Here is a 20,680-nt window from a genome sequence, read left to right as displayed (position 1 = left end):
GAGCGTGTCTCAGAGAGTATCAGATAAGATCAGACAGTGTCACAGCGCGTCTCAGAGAGTGTCTCAGTGTGTCTAGGAGAGTCTCAGAGAGAGTCAGAGTGTCACAGTCTGTCAGAGAGTGTCATATTGATTCTCAGAGAGTGTCACAGTGTGTCACAGTCGGTCAGATAGTGTCACAGTGTGTTTCAGAGAGAGTCAGAGAGTGTCAAAGTGTGTCACAGTCTGTCAGAGAGTGTCACAGTGCTATTCAGAGAGTGTTAGATAGTGTCACAGTGTGACTCAGAGTGCGTTGGATAGGATCATAGTGTCACAGTGCGTGTCAAATTGTCAGAGAGTGTCCTGCTGTGTCGCAGAGTGTGTCAGAGAGTGTCACAGTCTGTCAGAGATTGTCACAGTGTGTTTCAAAGAATGTCAGAGAGTATCACAATGTCTTATAGAGTGTCAGAGTGTGTCACTTTCTGTCAGAGAGCATCACAGTGTGTCTCAGAGTGTGTCAGGTAGGATCAGAGAGTGTCACAGTGCATCTCAAAATCTCAGAGAGGGTCCCAGTGTGCCTCAGAGAGTCTCAGAGAGTTTCACAGTGTGTCACAGTTTCTCAGAGAGTGTCCCAGTGTGTTTCAGAGAGAGTCAGAGAGTGTCACAGTCTGTCACAGTCTCACAGATAGTGTCACAGAGTGTTTCAGAGAGAGTCAGAGAGTGTCACAGTGTGTCTCTATGACACTCTCTGAGGCAAAGTTTGACATACTGTGACACTCTCTGAGAGACTGTGACACACTGTGACACCCTCTGAGTCTTTCTGAGGCACACTGGGACGCTGTCTGACAATTTGAGACGCACTGTGACACTCTCTGACAGACTGTGACACACTGTGACACACTCTGACACTGTCTGCGACACACTGGGACCCTCTCTGATAATTTGAGACGCACTGTGACACTCTCTGATCCTATCCGACACTCTCTGAGATACGCTGTGATACTCTCTGACACTCTCTGAAAAGCACTGTGACACTCTTTGACAGATTGTGCTACACTGTGACACTGTCTGAGACTCTCAGAGATACACTGGGACCCTCTCTGACAATTTGAGACGCACTGTGACACTCTCTGACAGACTGTGACACACTCTGACATACTGTGACATTCGCTGACATTCTTTGAAACTCACTGTCACACTCTCGGACAAACTGTTACACACTCTGACACTATCTGCGACACACTGGGACCCTCTCTGACAATTTGAGACACACTGTAACACTCTCTGATCCTATCCAACACTCTCTGAGACACACTGTGACACTCTCTGAAACTCTCTGAAAAGCACTGTGACACACTCTGACACACGCTGAGACACACTGTGACACTCTCTGAAACTCTCTGAGGCGCACTGTGACACTCTCTGACAGACTGTGACAACTGTGACACTCTCTGACAGATAGTGACACTTTCAGATTTTCTCTGAATCTCTGACACACACACACTGTGATACTGTCTGTCACTCTCTGAGACACAATGTGACACTCTCTGACAGACTGTGACACACTGAGACACTCTCTGAGACGCGCCGTGACACTCTCTGATCTTATCTGACACTCTCCGAGACACACTGTGACACTCTCTGACAGACTGTGACATTCTCTGACACTCTCTGACACTTTGAGATGCACTGTGACACTCTCTGATCCTATCTGACACTCTCGGAGACACACCGTGATACAGTCTGACTCTATCTGACACTCTCTGAGGCACAGTATGACGTACTGTGACACTCTCTGACTCACTCTGAAATCTCTGAGACACACTGTGACACTCTCTTACCCTACCTGGACACTCTGTGACACTCTCTGATAGACTGTGACACACTGTGACACTCTCAAAGACAGACTGTGACACTTTCTGACTCCCTCTGACTCACTCTGAAATATACTGAAACCTTCTCTGACAGACTGTGACCCACTATGACACTCCCTGAGACAGACTGTGACATACTCTGAGACACACTGTGATACAGTCTGACTCTCTCTGAGGCACAGTATGACACACTATGACAATCTCTGACTCACTCTGACACTCTCTGAGGCACACTGTGACACTTTCTGAGAGACTGTGAACTCTCCGACTCTCTCTGACATTTACTTCGACAAACTGTGACACTCTCTGACTCTGTGACGGTGGCACAGTGGTTAGCACTGCTGCCTCACAGTGCCAGAGACCCGGGTTCAATTCCCGCCTCAGGAGACTGACTGTGTGGAGTTTGCACATTCTCCCCGTGTCTGCGTGGGTTTCCTCCGGGTGTTCCGGTTTCCTCCCACAGTCCAAAGGTGTGCAGGTCAGGTGAATTGGCCATGCTAAATTGCCCGTAGTGAAAGGTAAAGGGTAAAATGTAGGGGTATGGGTGGGTTGCGCTTCGGCGGGTCGGTGTGGACTCGTTGGGCCGAAAGGCCTGATAACTAATGTAATCTTAGTAATCTAATCTCTCTGAAACGCACTCTGACAGACTGCGACTCGCTCTGACACACTCTGAGACACTTTCTGACGCTCTCTGAGACAAACTGTGACACTCTCTGAGACACACTGTGACACTCTGTGACTCTCTCTGACAATCTGGAAAACACTGTGACAATCTCTGTCCCTCTCTGACACTCTCTGAGACACACTGTGACATTTATGACTCTCTCTCTCACACTCTCTGAAACACACTGTGACACTCTCTGACTCTCTCGGAGACAAACTGTGACTCTCTCTGACACTCTGAGATACACTGCAAACGCTCTCTCACACTCTCTGAGAAACACTGTAATACTCTCTGACAGACTGTGAGAGATTCTGACACTTTCTGTGACACACGATGACACTCTCTGATGGACGGTGACACTCTCTGACTCTGGGTGACATTTTCTGAGACACTGTGACACTCTCTGAGACACACTGTGACACTCTCTGACTCTCTGAGGCACACTGTGCCACGCTCTTACAGACAGTGACACACTGTGACACTTTCTGACACGCACTGAGACACACTATGATATTCTTTGACAGACTGTCACACACTGAGACACTCTCAAAGACAGATTGTGACACTTTCTGACTCGCTCTGACTCTCTCTGAAATATACTGTAACCTTCTCTGACTGACTGTGACACACTCTGAGACAGACTGTGACACGTTCTAACTCTCTCTGAGGCACAATGTGACACTTTCTAACTCCCTCTGACTCTCTGAGACACACTGTGACACTCTCTGAGACACACTGTGACACTCTCTGACAGACTGTGACACTCTCTGAATCTCTCTGACACTCTCTTAGAGGCATTGTGACACTCTTTGATCCTACCTGACACTCTCTGAGACACACTGTGACACTCTGTGACACCCTCTGTGACACTCTGTGACACCCTCTGTGACAGACTGTGACAGACTGTGACAGACTGTGACACTTTCTGACTCTGAAACACATGCTGATTCTCTCTGACTTTCTGAGACAGAACGTGACACTCTCTGACACTCTCTAAGGCACAGCACGACACAGTGTGACCCTCTTTGACAGGTTGTGACAAACTGTGACATTCTCTGACTTTCTCTAACACTCTCTTAGACACACTGTGACACTCTCTGACTCTGAGACACACTGTCACGCTCTGAGACACACTGTCACGCTCTGACAGACTGTGACAATTTCTGTGACACACTATGACACTCTCTGAACGACTGTGACACACTGAGACACTCTCAAAGCCAGACTGTGACACTTTCTGACTTTCTCTGACACTCTCTGAAGCACACTGCGACACTCTCTTAGACACACTGTGAACCTCTCTGACACTCTCTTAAACACACTGTAACATTCTCCGACTCTCTCTTAAACACGCTGTGACAATCTCTGACTCTCTCTGACACTCTCTAAGGCACACTGTGATACTCTCTGACAGACTGTGACACACTGTGACACTCTGAGACAGACTGTGACACATTCTAACTCTCTCTGAGGCACAATGTGACACTTTCTGACTCTCTATGACTCTCTGAGACACACTGTGACACTCTCTGAGACACACTGTGGCACTCTCTGACAGATTGTGACACTCTCTGACTCTCTCTTAGACACACTGTGACACTCTCTGACTCTCTCTGTCACGCTCTGAGACACACTGTGACACTTTCTGACTCTCTCTGACACTCTCTGAGGCACACTGTGATACTCTCTGAGAGACTGTGACACACTGTGACACTCTCTTAGACACACTGTGAACCTCCCTGACACTCTCTTTAACACACTGTAACATTCTCTGACTCTCTCGTAAACACGCTGTGACATTCTCTGACTCTCTCTGACACTCTCTAAGGCACACTGTGATACTCTCTGACAGACTGTGACACACTGTGACACTCTCTGAGACACACTGTGACACTTTCTAACTCTCTGACTCTCTGAGACATACTGTGACACTCTCTGACACACTCTGAGGCTCACTGTGACACTTTCTAACTCTTTGACTCTCTGACACATACTGTGACACTCTCTGACTCATTCTGAGGCACACTGTGAGACATTCTGACTCCCTCTGACTTTCTGAGACACACTGTGACACTCTCTGACAGACTGTGACACTCTCTGACAGACTGTGACACACTGTAACACTCTCTCACTCTCTCTAACAATCTCTTAGACACACTGTGACACACTCTGCTCCTACCTGACACTGAGACACACTGTGACACTCTCTGACACTTTCTGACTCTCTGAGACACATGCTGATTCTCTCTGACTCTCTCTGAGACAGAATGTGACACTCTCTGACACTCTCTGGGGTACAGCACGACACAGTGTGACACTCTCTGACAGGTTGTGACAAGCTGTGACATTCTCTGACTTTATCTGACACTCTCTTAGACACACTGTGACACTCTCTGACTCTCTGTCACGCTCTGACAGACTGTGATAATTTCTGTGACATACTATAACACTCTCTGAACGACTGTGACACTGAGACACTCTCAAAGACAGACTGTGACACTTTCTGACTCTCTCAGGCACTCTCTGAGGCACACTGTGACACTCTCTGACAGACTGTGACACGCTGAGACTCTCAAAGACAGACTGTGACACTGTCTGACTCACTCTGAAATATACTGTAGTCTTCTCTGACAGACAGTGACACTCTCTGAGACAGACTATGACACGTTCTAACTCTCTCTGACTCTCTGAGACACACTGTGACACTCTCTGACTCTCTCTGAGGCACACTGTGACACTTTCTGACTCCCTCTGACTCTCTGAGACACACTGTGACTCTCTAGGAGACACACTGTGACACTCTCTGGCACACTGTGACACTCTCTGAGACAGACTGTGACACTTTCTGATTCTCTCTGACTCTCTGAGACACACTGTGACACTCACTGAGACATACTGTGACACTCTCTGACAGACTGTGACACTCTCTGATTCTATCTGACACTCTCTGAGACACACAGTGACACTTTCTGACTCTCCCTGGCTCTCTCTTAGACACACTGTGACCCCCTCTGATGCTATCTGGCACTCTCTGAGACGCGTTGGGACACTCTCTGAGACACACTGTGACACTCTCTTAAACTCTCTGAGTCACACTGTGACACTGTGACACACTGTGACACTCTGTGACACACTGTGACACACTGTGACACACTGTGACACACTGTGACACACTGTGACACTCTCTGACTCTCTCTGAGACGAAATGTGACACTCTCTGGCACTCTCTGTGGCACAGAACGACACAGTGTGACACTTTCTGACAGGTTGTGACAAACTGTGACATTCTTTGACTTTCTCTGACACTCTCAGACACACTGTGACACTCTCTGACTCTCTCTGTCACTCTCTGAGACACACTGTGTCATGCTTTGACAGACTGTGACAATTTCTGTGACACACTATGACACTCTCTGAACGTCTGTGACACACTGAAACACTCTCAAAGACAGACTGTGACACTTTCTGACTCTCTCTGACACTCTCTGAGGCACACTGTGACAATTTTTGTGACACACTATGACACTCTCTGAACATCTGTGACACACTGAGACACTCTCAAAGACAGACTGTGACACTCTCTGACTCTGTCACTCTCTGAGACACACTGTGTCATGCTTTGACAGACTGTGACAATTTCTGTGACACACTATGACACTCTCTGAATGTCTGTGACACACTGAGACACTCTCAAAGACAGACTATGACACTTTCTGACTCTCTCTGACACTCTCTGAGGCACACTGTGACACGCTCTGACAGACTGTGACAATTTCTGTGACACAATATGACACTCTCTGAATGTCTGTGACACACTGAGACACTCTCAAAGACAGACTGTGACACTTTCTGACTCTCTCTGGCACTCTCTGAGACACACTGTGACACGCTCTGACAGACTGTGACACATTGAGACACTTTCAAAGACAGACTGTGACACTTTCTGACTCTGTCTGACTCACTCTAAAATATACTGTAGCCGTCTGTGACAGACAGTGACACACTGTGACATTCTCTGAGACAGTCTGTGACACTGTCTGACTCTCTCTGAGACACACTGTGACACTCTCTGAGATACATTGGGACACTCTCTGACACTCTGAAACACAATGTGACACTCTCTGAGACACATTGTGACACTCTCTGACACTCTCTCAAACACACTGTGACACTCTCTGACACTCTCTGAGACACACTGTGACACTCTCTGACACTCTCACAAACACACTGGGACACTCTCTGACTCTCTCTCAAACACACTGTGACACTCTCTGACACTCTCTGAGACACACTGTGACACTCTCTGACACTCTCTCAAACACACTGGGACACTCTCTGACTCTCTCTCAAACACACTGTGACACTCTCTGACACTCTCTGAGACACACTGTGACACTCTCTGAGACACACTGTGACACTCTCTGACACTCTCACAAACACACTGGGACACTCTCTGACTCTCTCTCAAACACACTGGGACACTCTCTGAGACACACTGTGACACTCTCTGAGATACACTGGGACACTCTCTGACACTCTCTCAAACACAATGTGACACTCTCTCAAACACACTGTGACACTCTCTGACACTCTCTCAAACACACTGTGACACTCTCTGACACTCTCTCAAACATGTGAGACACACTGTGACACTCTCTGACACTCTCTCAAACACACTGTGACACTCTCTGACACATGTGAGACACACTGTGACACTCTCTGACACTCTCTCAAACACACTGGGACACTCTCTGACATTCTCTCAAACACACTGGGACACGCTCTGTCAGACTGTGACACACTGGGACTTTCTCTGAGACACACTGTGACACTCTCTGACACTCTCTCAAAAACACTGGGACACTCTCTGACTCTCTCTCAAACACACTGTGACACTCTCTGACTCTCTCTCAAACACACTGTGACACTCTCTGAGACACACTGTGACACTCTCTGACACTCTCTCAAACACACTGGGACACTCTCTGACTCTCTCTCAAACACACTGGGACACTCTCTGACACTCTCTTAAACACAATGTGACACTCTCTCAAACACACTGTGACACTCTCTGACACATGTGAGACACACTGTGACACTCTCTGACATTCTCTCAAACACACTGTGACACACTCTGTCAGACTGTGACACACTGGGACACTCTCTGAGACACACTGGGACACTCGCTGAGACACACTGGGACACTCGCTGAGACACACTGGGACACTCGCTGAGACACACTGGGACACTCTCTGACTCTCTCTAACAATTTGAGACGCACTGTGACACTCTCTTATCCTATCTGAGACACGCTGTGACACTCTCTGACAGACTCTAACAGATTGTGTCACTCTCAAAGACAGACTGTGACACTTTCTGACTCCCTCTGACTCACTCTAAAATATACTGTAGCCTTCTCTGACAGAGCGTGACCCACGGTGTCACTGTCTGAGACAGACTGTGACACACTCTGACTCTCTGAGATACACTGTGAAACAGTCTGACTCTCTGTGACACTCTCTGAGGCACAGTATGACACACTACGACACTCTCTGACTCACTCTGGTCCTCTCTGAGACAGACTGTGACACTCTCTCACAGACTGTGAACCTCTCTGAGACAAACTCTGACCATCTCTGACACTCTTTGAGACACACTGTGGCACTCTCTGACAGACTGTGACACTCTATGACTCTTTCTGACACTTATGTAGAACACTGTGACACTCTCTGACTCTCGCTGAAACACACTGTGAAACTTTCTGACTCTCTTTGACACTCTGGAAAACACTGTGACACTCTCTGTCCCTCTCTGACACTCCCTGAGACACATTGTGACATTTTTTGACTCTCTCTCACACTTTCTGAGACACACTGTGACTCTCTCTGACACTGAGATACCCTGTGATGCTCTCTCACATTCTCTGAGTAACACGGTAGCGCTCTCTGACAGACTGTGACAGACTGTGACACTTTCTGTGACACACAATGACACTCTCTGATGGACGGTGACACTCTCTGACACTGGGTGACATTTTCTGAGACACTGTGACTCTCTCTGAGACACACTGTGACACTCTCTGACTCTCTGAGGCACACTGTGTTACTCTCTGACCCGCTCTGACACTCTCTGAGACATACTATGACTCTCTCTGAGGCACACTGTGACATTCTCTGACAGACTGTGACACACTGTGATACACTGTGACACTCTCTGACTCTCTCTGACACTCTCTTGGACAACATTGTGACACTCTCTGATCTGCTCTGACTCTCTGACTCTTTCTGAGACGCACTGTGGCACTCTTTGACACACTCTGACACTCTGTGAGGCACAATATGACATACTGTGACACTGTCTGACTCCCTCTGGCTCTCTCTGAGGCACACTGTAACACACTCTGACAGACTGTGGCACTTTCTGACTCTCTCTGACTCACTTCGAAATATACTGTAACCTTCTCTGACAGACTGTGACACACTGTGACACTCTCAGAGATAGACAGTAACATGTTCCGACTCTCTTTGACTCTCTGAGACACACTGTGACTCTCTTAGACACACTGTGACACTCTCTGACTCTCTCTGACACTCTCTAACAGACTGTGAAACTCTCTGACACACTCTGCGGCACACTGTGACACACTGTGACACTCTCTGACCCTCTCTGAGACACACTGTGACACTCTCTGACACATGTGAGACACACTGTGACACTCTCTGACACTCTCTCAAACACACTGGGACACTCTCTGACATTCTCTCAAACACACTGTGACACGCTCTGTCAGACTGTGACACACTGGGACACTCTCTGAGACACACTGTGACACTCTCTGACACTCTCTCAAACACACTGGGACACTCTCTGACTCTCTCTCAAACACACTGTGACACTCTCTGACTCTCTCTCAAACACACTGTGACACTCTCTGAGACACACTGTGACACTCTCTGACACTCTCTCAAACACACTGGGAAACTCTCTGACTCTCTCTCAAACACACTGGGACACTCTCTGAGACACACTGTGACACTCTCTGAGATACACTGGGACACTCTCTGACACTATCTCAAACACAATGTGACACTCTCTGAGACACACTGTGTCACTCTCTGACACTCTCTCAAACACACTGTGACACTCTCTGACACTCTCTCAAACACACTGTGACACTCTCTGACACATGTGAGACACACTGTGACACTCTCTGACACTCTCTCAAACACACTGAGACACTCTCTGACTCTCTCTCAAACACACTGTGACACTCTCTGACACTCTCTGAGACACACTGTGACACTCTCTGAGACACACTGTGACACTCTCTGACACTCTCTGAAACACACTGGGACACTCTCTGACTCTCTCAAACACACTGGGACACTCTCTGAGACACACTGTGACACTCTTTGAGATACACTGGGACACTCTCTGACACTCTCTCAAACACAATGTGACACTCTCTCAAACACACTGTGGCACTCTCTGACACATGTGAGACACACTGTGACACTCTCTGACACTCTCTCAAACACACTGGGACACTCTCTGACATTCTCTCAAACACACTGTGACACGCTCTGTCAGACTATGACACACTGGGACACTCGCTGAGACACACTGGGACACTCGCTGAGACACACTGGGACACTCGCTGAGACACACTGGGACACTCGCTGAGACACACTGGGACACTCGCTGAGACACACTGGGACACTCTCTGAGACACACTGGGACACTCTCTGACTCTCTCTAACAATTTGAGACGCACTGTGACACTCTCTTATCCTATCTGAGACACGCTGTGACACTCTCTGACTCTCCCTGACACTCTCTGAGGCACAACATGACATATGTGACCCTCTCTGACACTGTGATACTCACTGAGACACACTGTGACACTCTCTGACATACTCTGACACTCTCTGACCCTCTCTGAGACCGACTGTGACACTCTCTGACTCTCCTTGACACTCTCCGAGGCACAGCACGACACCTGTGACCCTCTCTGACACTGTGGCACTCATTGAGACACACTGTGACACTCACTGAAACACACTGTGACACTCTCTGACCCTCTCTGACTCTCTCTGACACTCTCTGAAGCACAGCACGACATCTGTGACCCTCTCTGACACTGTGATACTCACTGAGACACACTGTGACACTCTCTGACAGACTGTGACACTCTCTGACTTTCTCTGACCCTCTCTGAGACACTCTGTGACACTTTCTGAGTCATTCTGTCACTCTCTGAAACACACTATAACACTCTCTCACAAACTGTGACCCTCACAGGGACAAACACTGACCTACTCTGACACTCTCTGAGATACAGTATAACACACTGTGACACTTTCTGACTCTCTCTTACACACTCTGAAATACATGTAACATTTTCTGACAGACTGTGACATACTGTGACACTCTCTGAGACAGACTGTGACACTCTCTGACTCTCTCTGACACTCTGAGACACACCATGACACTCTCTCACAGACTGTGACCCACTCTGAGACAAATGCTGACCCACTCTGACACTCTCTGAGACATGGTATGACACACTGTGACACTCTCTGATTCTCTCTGACAAACTCTGAAACGCACTGTAATCTTTTCTGATGGACTGTGACACACTATGACACTCTCTGAGACCCACTGTGACACACTCTGACTATATCTTACACTCTCTGAGACACACTATGACAGACTATGACACACTGTGACATTCTCTGACTCTCTCCGAGGCACACTGTGACACTCTCTGACCTATCTGAGACCGACTGTGACCCTTTCTGACTGAAGATGACACTCTCTGACAGACGGTGACACTCTCTGTGACACACTGTGACCCTCTCTGAGACACACAGTGACACTCTCTGACTGAATGTGACATTCTCTGACAGACGGTGACAATCTCTATGACACACTGTGATACTCTCTGACACACTGTAACACTCTCTGACCCTCTCTGACACTCTCTGAAACAAACTGTGACACTCTGACAGAATGTGACGCTCTGACCCTGTCTGACACTCTCTGAGAAACACTGTGACACTCTCTGAATCTCTCTGCGACTCTCTGAAACATACTGTGACACTCTCTGAAACACTGTGACACTCTCTGAATGACTCTAACAGACTGTGACATTCTCTGTGACACACGATGACACTCTGACACACTGTGACACTATCTGACAAAAGGTGACATATTCCGAGACACTGTGACACTCTCTGATACTCTCTGTAACACTTTCAGTATCTCTCTGACTCCCTGAGACACATTGTGACACTCTCTGACCGACTGTGATACTTTCTGACACACGGTGACATTCTCTGAGAAATTGTGACACTCTCTGAGACACACTGTGACAAATTCTGACACTCTCTTAGACACAGTGTGACACTCCTTGACTCTCTCTGACACTCTGAGACCCACTGTGACCCTCCCTGACACTCTCTAAGACACGCTGTGACACTCTCTGACCGACTCTGACACTCTCTGAGACACACAGTGACAACCTCTGATCGACTCTGACACTCTCTGAGACACACAGTGACAACCTCTGACCCTGTCTGAGACAGACTGTGAAACTCTCTCGCTCTCTCTGACACTCTCTGAGGCACAGCATGATACACTGTGACACTCTCTGACAGATTGTGACAAACTGTGACACTCTCTGACTTTCTCTGGCACTCTCTTAGACATACTGTGACACTCTCTGACTCATTCTGACCCACTCTGAGACACACTATGACACTCTCTCACAGACTGTGACCCTCTCTGAGACAAACGCTGACCCTCTCTGTGACAGAGTACGACTCACTGAGACACTCTCTGACTCTCTCTGACACACTCTAAAAAGCACTGTAACCTTCTCTGACAGAATGTGACACACTGTGACACTCTCCGGGACATAGTGTGACACTCTCTGAAAGACAATGTGACACTCTCTGACTCTCTCTGACACACTATCTGACAGACTATGATACTCTCTGACAGACTGTGACACTCTCTGAAACAAACTGTGACACTCTCTCACTCTCTCTGACAAACTCTCTGACAGACTGTGACATTCTCTGACATACTGTGACACTCTCTGAAACACACTGTGACACTCTCTGACTATCTCTAACACACTCTGAGACACACAATGACACTCTGACAGAAAATGACACACTGTGACATTTCTGATTTTCTCTGACTCTCTGAGGCACACTGTGACAATCCCTGACAGACGGTGACACACTCTGACCCTCTCTGAGACAGACTGTGACATTTTCTGATGCTCTCTGAGATGCTCTTAGACACACTGTAACATTATTTGACTCTTTCTGACTCGCTGAGACACACTTACACTTTCGGACCCTCTCTGACACACTCTGAAACACACTGTGACACTCTCTGAAACACACTGTGACACTCTCTGAGACACACTGCGAGACTTCCTGACCGACTGTGACAGACTGTGACATTTTCTCTGACACACTGTGACACTCTCTGAGACACACTGCGAGACTTCCTGACCGACTGTGACAGACTGTGATATTTTCTCTGACACACTGTGACACTCTGACTGACTGTGACATGTCTGAAACTCTCTGACCCTCTCTGAGACACACTGTAACACTCTATGACACTCACTGAGGCACACTATGACACTCTCTGACAGACTATGAAACACTGTGACATTCTCTGACTTTCTCTGACTCTCTCTGAGGCACACTGTGACAGACTGTGACACTCTCTGAGACACACTGTGACTCTCTCTGATTATCTCTGACACTCTGAGACACACTGTAACACTCTGTGACATTCTATGACCCTCGCTGAGACACACTAACACTCTCTGAATCGCTCTGGTACTCACTGAGACACACTATGACACTCTCTGAGACACACTGTGACACTCTCTGACTGAATGTGACACTCTCTGACAGATGGTGACACTCTCTGTGACACACTGTGATACTCTCTGAGACACACTGTGACACTCTCTGAGACACACTGTGACACTCTCTGACTGAATGTGACACCATTTGCCCCCAGCCCTGACCCACAGCCGATCTCAGATTCCATGAATCATGTGGTTACCCAGTGTAAAGCAGCTGATGGTCTCACTCCGTACACAACAGCCAGTCCAGGCACCCAGCTGGTGGGCAGCACCAAAAAGATCCCGTCTCTGGCACATTTACATGTTTGGATGAGATTGACCGACAGTCTGTTATACCCGGACTGGACGCTGAGGAGCAAATCTAATGAATCTCCATGTGCCTTAGTCCAGCAGGCCATTCAGCCCTCCCTGAGGGCCAACAGCTAGGGAGGGGCATCCATGATGAGATGAAGGCAGCGATCCTCACTGCTCGAGGGCAGGGTAAGGCATAACCTGCGGAGGCGCTACATAACTGCAGAACAACAACCAGGGGAATACCACTCCCCTCCCCCCGTCAGCTTCACCCGGAGACTCTGGGTCCAATTTGTCTGGATGTTTGGGGCTATGACCTGCACCTCTCTTAGCGATGAGAAACTGAGCCCACCCATTGTCTCCCATGTCTCAGAAAGGAGGAGGGACACCTGGGATTCCACCCCTCAGACGCGCCCGTAATGAGGATTGGGCCCTCTGCTAATTAATTGCTGAAAAGGAAATAGACTTTAGGGATTTCCACATTGTGTTACAGGAGCTCAGGGATCAGAAGCGCTTGGTAGGATTTCCCCGAGAACGGGTGTATGGTAGTGGGATACCAAGCACACAGCCTGGACTAGGGGTCAGAGTTCGGACAGCGAAATCCCAGGAAGCCCACCAGAGAGAATTCCTCAGAAACAAAATTAAAAATGTGCTGAGACCAGGAGGGAAGGCTCCTCCCCCAGCTTGTCCCACACAAACCAGGCTCTCACAATGGGCTAGGCATTAAACTCACAGGGAATTCCTTGTTCACTAACATTTCGCACAAACTGACACTAATCTTAATGAATGTATTAGGGATACAGTAGTCAGAGTGGTGCCCTTCCCCATTAAAATAATCATGTTCCCAACTGACCCACAGGATAATGGGACAAAGGACAGGGAAATTTGAGGGAAAGCACAGAACCCAGAAAAGTAATTAACAGACATAAGAAAAGGGAACACCTTAATGATGTAGCCACAGTATACAGGGCAGGAGTGTTACCGGTCAGTACGCTGACTTGGCTAATTTGGAGAATAAACTCAGGATCCTGACCCAACAACTCTCTAATGAGCCTGAGAAAGACTGAATACAGAAAACCCAGAGGAGACCCAGAGGAGACCATGGGACAACTCGTGGAGAATCAGGCTAACCATCACTTAGTGACCAGACTGGAGGGTCACGCCAACACGATTAACCAGATCATCCACGGCCCAATCAGAGATGACGGTGAGCAGTAAAACCACACCCTGTGTAGTAACGGGATGGTGGAACAGCTGAGGGAGGAGCTCAGGCAGGCCAGCCAAGGGAAAGTCCCATCCCGGGTTAGTGACAAGCAGCATAAATATTTGTTCCAGGAGAATACCCACACCAACAACTCTCACTGTCAGTGACAGCAGTTCACCAAGGGCTGGGTTAATAACAGCTGTAAGGACACGCTCGGTGGGAGACTGGGCTTGGTATGAGGGATTCCACTTAACCCAAGTGACCAAATTTAGGATGAAGTTCAATTTATCGGAGTTGTATAAAAAAGGTATTTGGATGGGCTCCCATGATTACTGTGGAGATAGAGGGAACATTGCCAGGGACCATACTTACGTAAATGGGAAGGAACAGGTCATACCGTGACATCCCCATAGCCTGTTATCCAAGAATTCGGCTCCTCTCACATCAAGCAGTGGTCTTAACCCCACTCACCTTGATATATCTTGGGATACTGGTGGTTCGGATTGCAGGCAGCAACAGATGGGTACGATCATGGTGAATAATACCTGGACACACCCACAGGGGGTGGAAAGTCGATGGCACTCCCTGGGTGATCACCTTGGTTTCATTCATTTGCAGTGTTTGAGTGTTCCTGGCTGGCCCAGTATTGATTTCGTGCCCATAGTTGCCATTACGACAGATTGGCCATGTTAAGTTGCCCATTGTGTCAAGGGATATTCGGGCTAGCTGGAATAGCCATAGGAAGTGCAGGGCTTCAGGGATATCATTGGGGGAGTGGGTCTGAGTTGGATTCTCTTCAGAGGGTCATTGTGGACTCAATGGGCCGAACGGTCTGATTCTGTTCTGTCAAGATTTTATGATATCACTTATCAGCTGTAAGACTTAGGGTGTAGGTTTGCTCCCTGATAGGTTTGATATCCAGACGTTTCGTTACCTGGCTGGGTAGCAACATCAGTGGCGACCTCCAAGTGAAGCTATAAGACCATCGGTTTGAAAAACGTACACAATGGCTTTTGCACAGGCAGCTGGTTACTCTGACAACAAGCAGAACCAGCTTTTAAAATTAGGTTTGTAATTTATTGCATTAGCTTCTTTTCGTTCCATTCAAGTGGATGAGTTGGGGAGATGTCACAACCTCCTGGCTAAATCACAGATAAAGGGCCAAGGTTTATTGGCCAAGTAAGTCTCCCAAATCGCAAAACCCGCACACCAGGCACAGGGTAAACACAGCATAATGTACAAGGCAACAGTTATTCTGGACAGACGTATCTACCAAACAAATGAGGGCCCAGACAGGAAGGCACCGGGTCCTGCTACACAAGTCAACTAACAGCAACAAGCCATCCAAATGATTGGCAATGCTTCAAGCTATTAACAGATTCTGCTAATTGGCCAGAACGATAGAAAGCTCCTGAAAACCATCCAGAAATGAACAAAAACAGGGTTTATCTGCAGACTGATTGCCTGAATCTCTGGAGGCCTTCTGAGGAGACCAGCATGGCAAGAGACAGAGACCATCTGACCATCCAGAGAGAGAGAGAGGGCGAGAGAAAACAGTCTCGCAGATCCAGAAACAGAACCAGAGAGAGAGAGAGAGAGACAGGCTGAAGCAAACCCCAGGGGCATGGGAGGGAGGGAATGTGAAAATCCATTGAGAGAGAGAGTTGGAACCAACCGGAATGACAAGTGTCACCCCTTCAGTCTGTCCATGTTCTAACTCCTCAGTCTTAGTCTGACTTCCCCTTCTCTCCCTCTCTCTGTCCCCTCTCTCTCCGTCCTTCTGTCTGTCTCTCTCTCTCACACACACTCTTTCTCTCCCTCTCTCCCTCTCCCTGACTCTCTCTGCCCATCTTTCTCCCAACCCCCTTCTCCATCCCCAATCTCTCCGTCTCTGTCTCTTTTTCTCATCCTCCCTTTCTGTTTTTTGCTATTTCAGACCTGAAAGATCTCACCCAATTTTGTAAACCCTCAAAAATATTATGTCCTTCATTTTCACTGTCCTCCCAAATTTATCCCCTTCCCCAAATATCTTCCCTTCCAAATAATTGCCTCACCAAATATGCCCCCTTCAAATATTTTGCTGCCCCCAAAATTGCTGTGAGCCCCATTCCCTGGGGCAGACGGAAATGAGTGGAAAAGTGTGGATCTGGAAAAGCACAGCAGGTCAGGCCTGAACCATCGACTCTCCTGGCTGACCCGCTGCGCTTCCCCAGCTCCACACTTTGTAACTGACTTTCCAGCATCTGCAGTCCTCACTTTCTCACGCAGGTAAATGAGTCTGGGTTAACCGACTGGCCTGTGGCTGTTTTAATGTACAGCAAGATCCCAGTCCCAGAATTATAGCAGGCTTGTATCACAGATGGAGTTCTTTCTTCCCATTCCCCCCCTCCCCCATTAAATGATCCTGGTCCTGTTCAGGATCCTCAGGATTGTCCCCTGAATGGCCTCACTGACTATCCTTTCTGTGGAGACCTCTTCTCCGTGTTGTGGTTCTGTTCGCCGAGCTGGGAATTTGTGTTGCAGACGTTTCGTCCCCTATCTAGGTGACATCGTCAGTGTTTAGGAGCCTCCTGTGAAGCGCTTCTGTGATCTTTCCTCCGGAATTTATAGTGGTTTGTCTCTGCCGCTTCCGGTTGTAAGTTCCAGTCGTTCGCTGCAGTGGCTGGTATATTGAGTCCAGGTTGATGTGTTTAACAAACACATCAACTTTGAACACCTCTTCTCCATCCTGTCTCAGACTTTGCGTCTCATGCTGTCCTTCCCTCAATCTCTCTGTCTCTCACAGCAGCCCCTCCTTTTTCCACCAACCCCAAAACCCCATCAAACAGTCCCCGTCTCTGGCTGTCCCACTCCCCCCTTGTCTCCCAATCTCCCCCTTCCCATGTAGACCCACAGCTCCTGGGCTGGAGGACAAGGTGCAGAGAATAACACACCTTTTGACTGACTGCTGTCATGCACGGAAAGATCCCACTCTGCAACCATTCCCCAGCCACACACACGTCCTTCTACCTCCATATGTGTCCTTCTTGCTCTCCCTGTTTCTCACTGCCCATCTCTCTCTCTCCTCAATTTCTCCATCCCCACTCTCTCCATGTCTCTCTTTCTCTTTTTGTCACCCTCCCCTTGACTTTTTCTTCATTTCAGACTCAATGAGAAAAGTAATTTTATGTCCCTTACACTAACCCCCTACCCACAGTCGGCATAACATTCGGGAGAGGCCAGGAAAAGGTTAATTTCCCGCATTAACTGTACAGCATCCAGCGACACTGAGACAAACTCTTCCCATGTCCCTTCCCCAGTCACTGGGACAGGGGTCTAGGGAGACAGAGGGAGAGAAACTACAAGAGAGAAAGAGAGATGGACAGACAGACAGTGAGAGGGAGGGAGAGAATAAGAGAAAGACGGGCAGGCAGAGGGTGGGAGAGAAAGTGAGAAGAACTGAAAAAGAGCAGGAGAGAGACAGAGAGAGAAAGGGAGAGAGAGAGAGAGTAAAACCCCAGGAAGAGAAATACAATGTCAGACAGATACAAGGTGAAAAAGGGGAGGCAAAGACACGGAGTGAAGGTCAAATAGACAGCAAGAGAGAAAACTTGGGCAGAGATATAGGACAGAGAGAGAGAGAGGAGTTGCAGCAGCAGCATAGAGCTGAGAGAGTGGAGTGGGGGCGGGGGGGAGCTGCAGCGATGCAACGATAATAATTTACAGACAAGAAAGACAAGATCCCACAGAGCTGAGAGAAAGATGCAGGGAGAGATGAGCAAGTTGTTGGTTTTGTGGAAGATTGAATGATTAAGCATTCCTGAAAAACATGATGGGGTGTCAAAGGGGCAGAGTGTTGTAGGAAGGGAATCTGCAGGGAAATGTCAACAGGGCAGAGATATGAAGGATGTTGTGAGATAGGGATTGAAGGAAAAATGTGGGAGAGACAGCTGGGAACACAGAAATATACATAAGAGCTCTCATGGGAGTGGGAAGCAGTGAGATCGGTAGGATCAGACTGTGCAGCTGCCCTCTCTAGCATTTTGCGCCTTTGTTCCTCCTCAGTGTAGAGTTCGCATCTTGTGGTAAAATTCCCACAGACAGCCTGAATCCCACAATGTGTGTGTTTGTGTGTGTTCGCTCTCTCTGGTTCCAGCTCCTATCTGATGATTCCGTACAGCAGAATAATTTGATTCTCGGTCTCTGTACTGTCTGGGTTTCAGCTCCCAAATCAAATGCTAAATCATTCACGATCCTATTGAATAGTAGAGCAGGCTCGCAGGGCTGAATGGTCTCCTCCTGTTCCTATTTCGGATGGTCTTATGTTCTTAACACGACCTCCAGCTCTTGACCCCCACACTGGAGGTTATGACGACACAAGGACTGATCTGTAGAGTGCTGCCCTCTTCCGTGAATCTCGGAGGGAACCAGCCTGATTTGGATTGGAGTTGCAGCCTCTCAGTGAGAAGTGAAATCTCCTTGAGGTTCCCCTCAGTCTCTCACTGTAAGGTGGAGCAGGCCAGTCTCGGGGAAGCAAACAGCAGGCCAGGTCTGCCATGTCCTTCAGCTCCATTTCAGAAGGCCACGTGGGAGGGGCTTGTTTCCTTTATCAGCTTCCCGTGCTCTCCCTTCTGGGTTAGGGTGGGGGCCGAATGGCCTTGCTCCTGGCTCCTATTGAGGTGCAGGCTGGCTATGATTGTTTGTGGTTCTGTTCGCCAAGCTGGGAATTTGTCTTGCAAACGTTTCGTCCCCTGTCTAGGTGACATCCTCAGTGCTTGGGAGCCTCCTGTGAAGCGCTTCTGTGATGTTTCCTCCGGCATTTATAGTGGCCTGTCCCTGCCGCTTCCGGTTGTCAGTTCCAGCTGTTCGCTGCAGTGGCCGGTATATTGGGTCCAGGTCGATGTGTTTGTTGATAGAGTCTGTGGATGAGTGCCATTCCACTAGGAATTCCCTGGCTGTTCTCTGTTTGGCTTGCCCTATAATAGTGTTCGTGCTTCAATACTGTATCTATCTCATGTCTTCTGGACCAAAGTTCGATCCCTTAAATACACTCTGCTCTTTTCACTGTGAGTGATCTTACCGATCTGCAGGATTTACTGAAGGCGCCAGATCTCACTCTCCATCTCTCTGGCTGACCAACTGTCTTCAGTGTGATAATGGACGAGACAGGAATTGGGAATTCTGCTGAGTCAGGAGCATCCTGAGTACCTACAGGAGACAGAGAAATGAACAAAATGGGAAATCAGACTGATGCAGTGATGGTTAAACATGGAGAATGACATCGAGTCCCACAGTGACCTGGAAAATCCCAGTCTCCATCCCTGGTCTGTGCTGCTGCGGCTCCCTGGAGTGGAGAATTCTGTTGGGTCAGGATCTGGAGTAGCTGCAAAAGGTGCAGTCACCGGCAGCAATTAAACCCTCACAGTGACAGATACCACATGGAGAGATACTGCGTGATAGCACCAGAGTGCAGGAAGGTATCAGGATCAAACCACGGTCACAGAGAAGGTGCACTGGGATCAGTACTCAGGGATGAGGGAGTAATCAGTGGGCCAGGCAATGGCCTCATGTTACTCTCACTAGACTGTTCATCCAGAATTTAATGCCAGTAGCAGGGATACCCATCTGACTACTTAATACCCTTTAAGTAAGGAAATCTGTTATAGGCTGCCAGTCTGCTCTACGTATGAATCCAGACCCGGGGCAATGGGATTGACGCTCAAATGCCCACTGTAATGATCTGGCAAGCCACTCAGCTCTTAGGCTGGTCAGGGTGGGCATGCGATGCTGGCCAG

This window comes from Chiloscyllium plagiosum, unplaced genomic scaffold (genome assembly GCF_037043375.1).
Source record: "Chiloscyllium plagiosum isolate Xiang-an unplaced genomic scaffold, Cpla_swu_hap1 HiC_scaffold_33, whole genome shotgun sequence".
NCBI lineage: Eukaryota > Metazoa > Chordata > Chondrichthyes > Orectolobiformes > Hemiscylliidae > Chiloscyllium > Chiloscyllium plagiosum.
The sequence above is the reverse complement of the archived record's forward strand: the minus strand, read 5'-3'. Positions refer to the sequence as shown.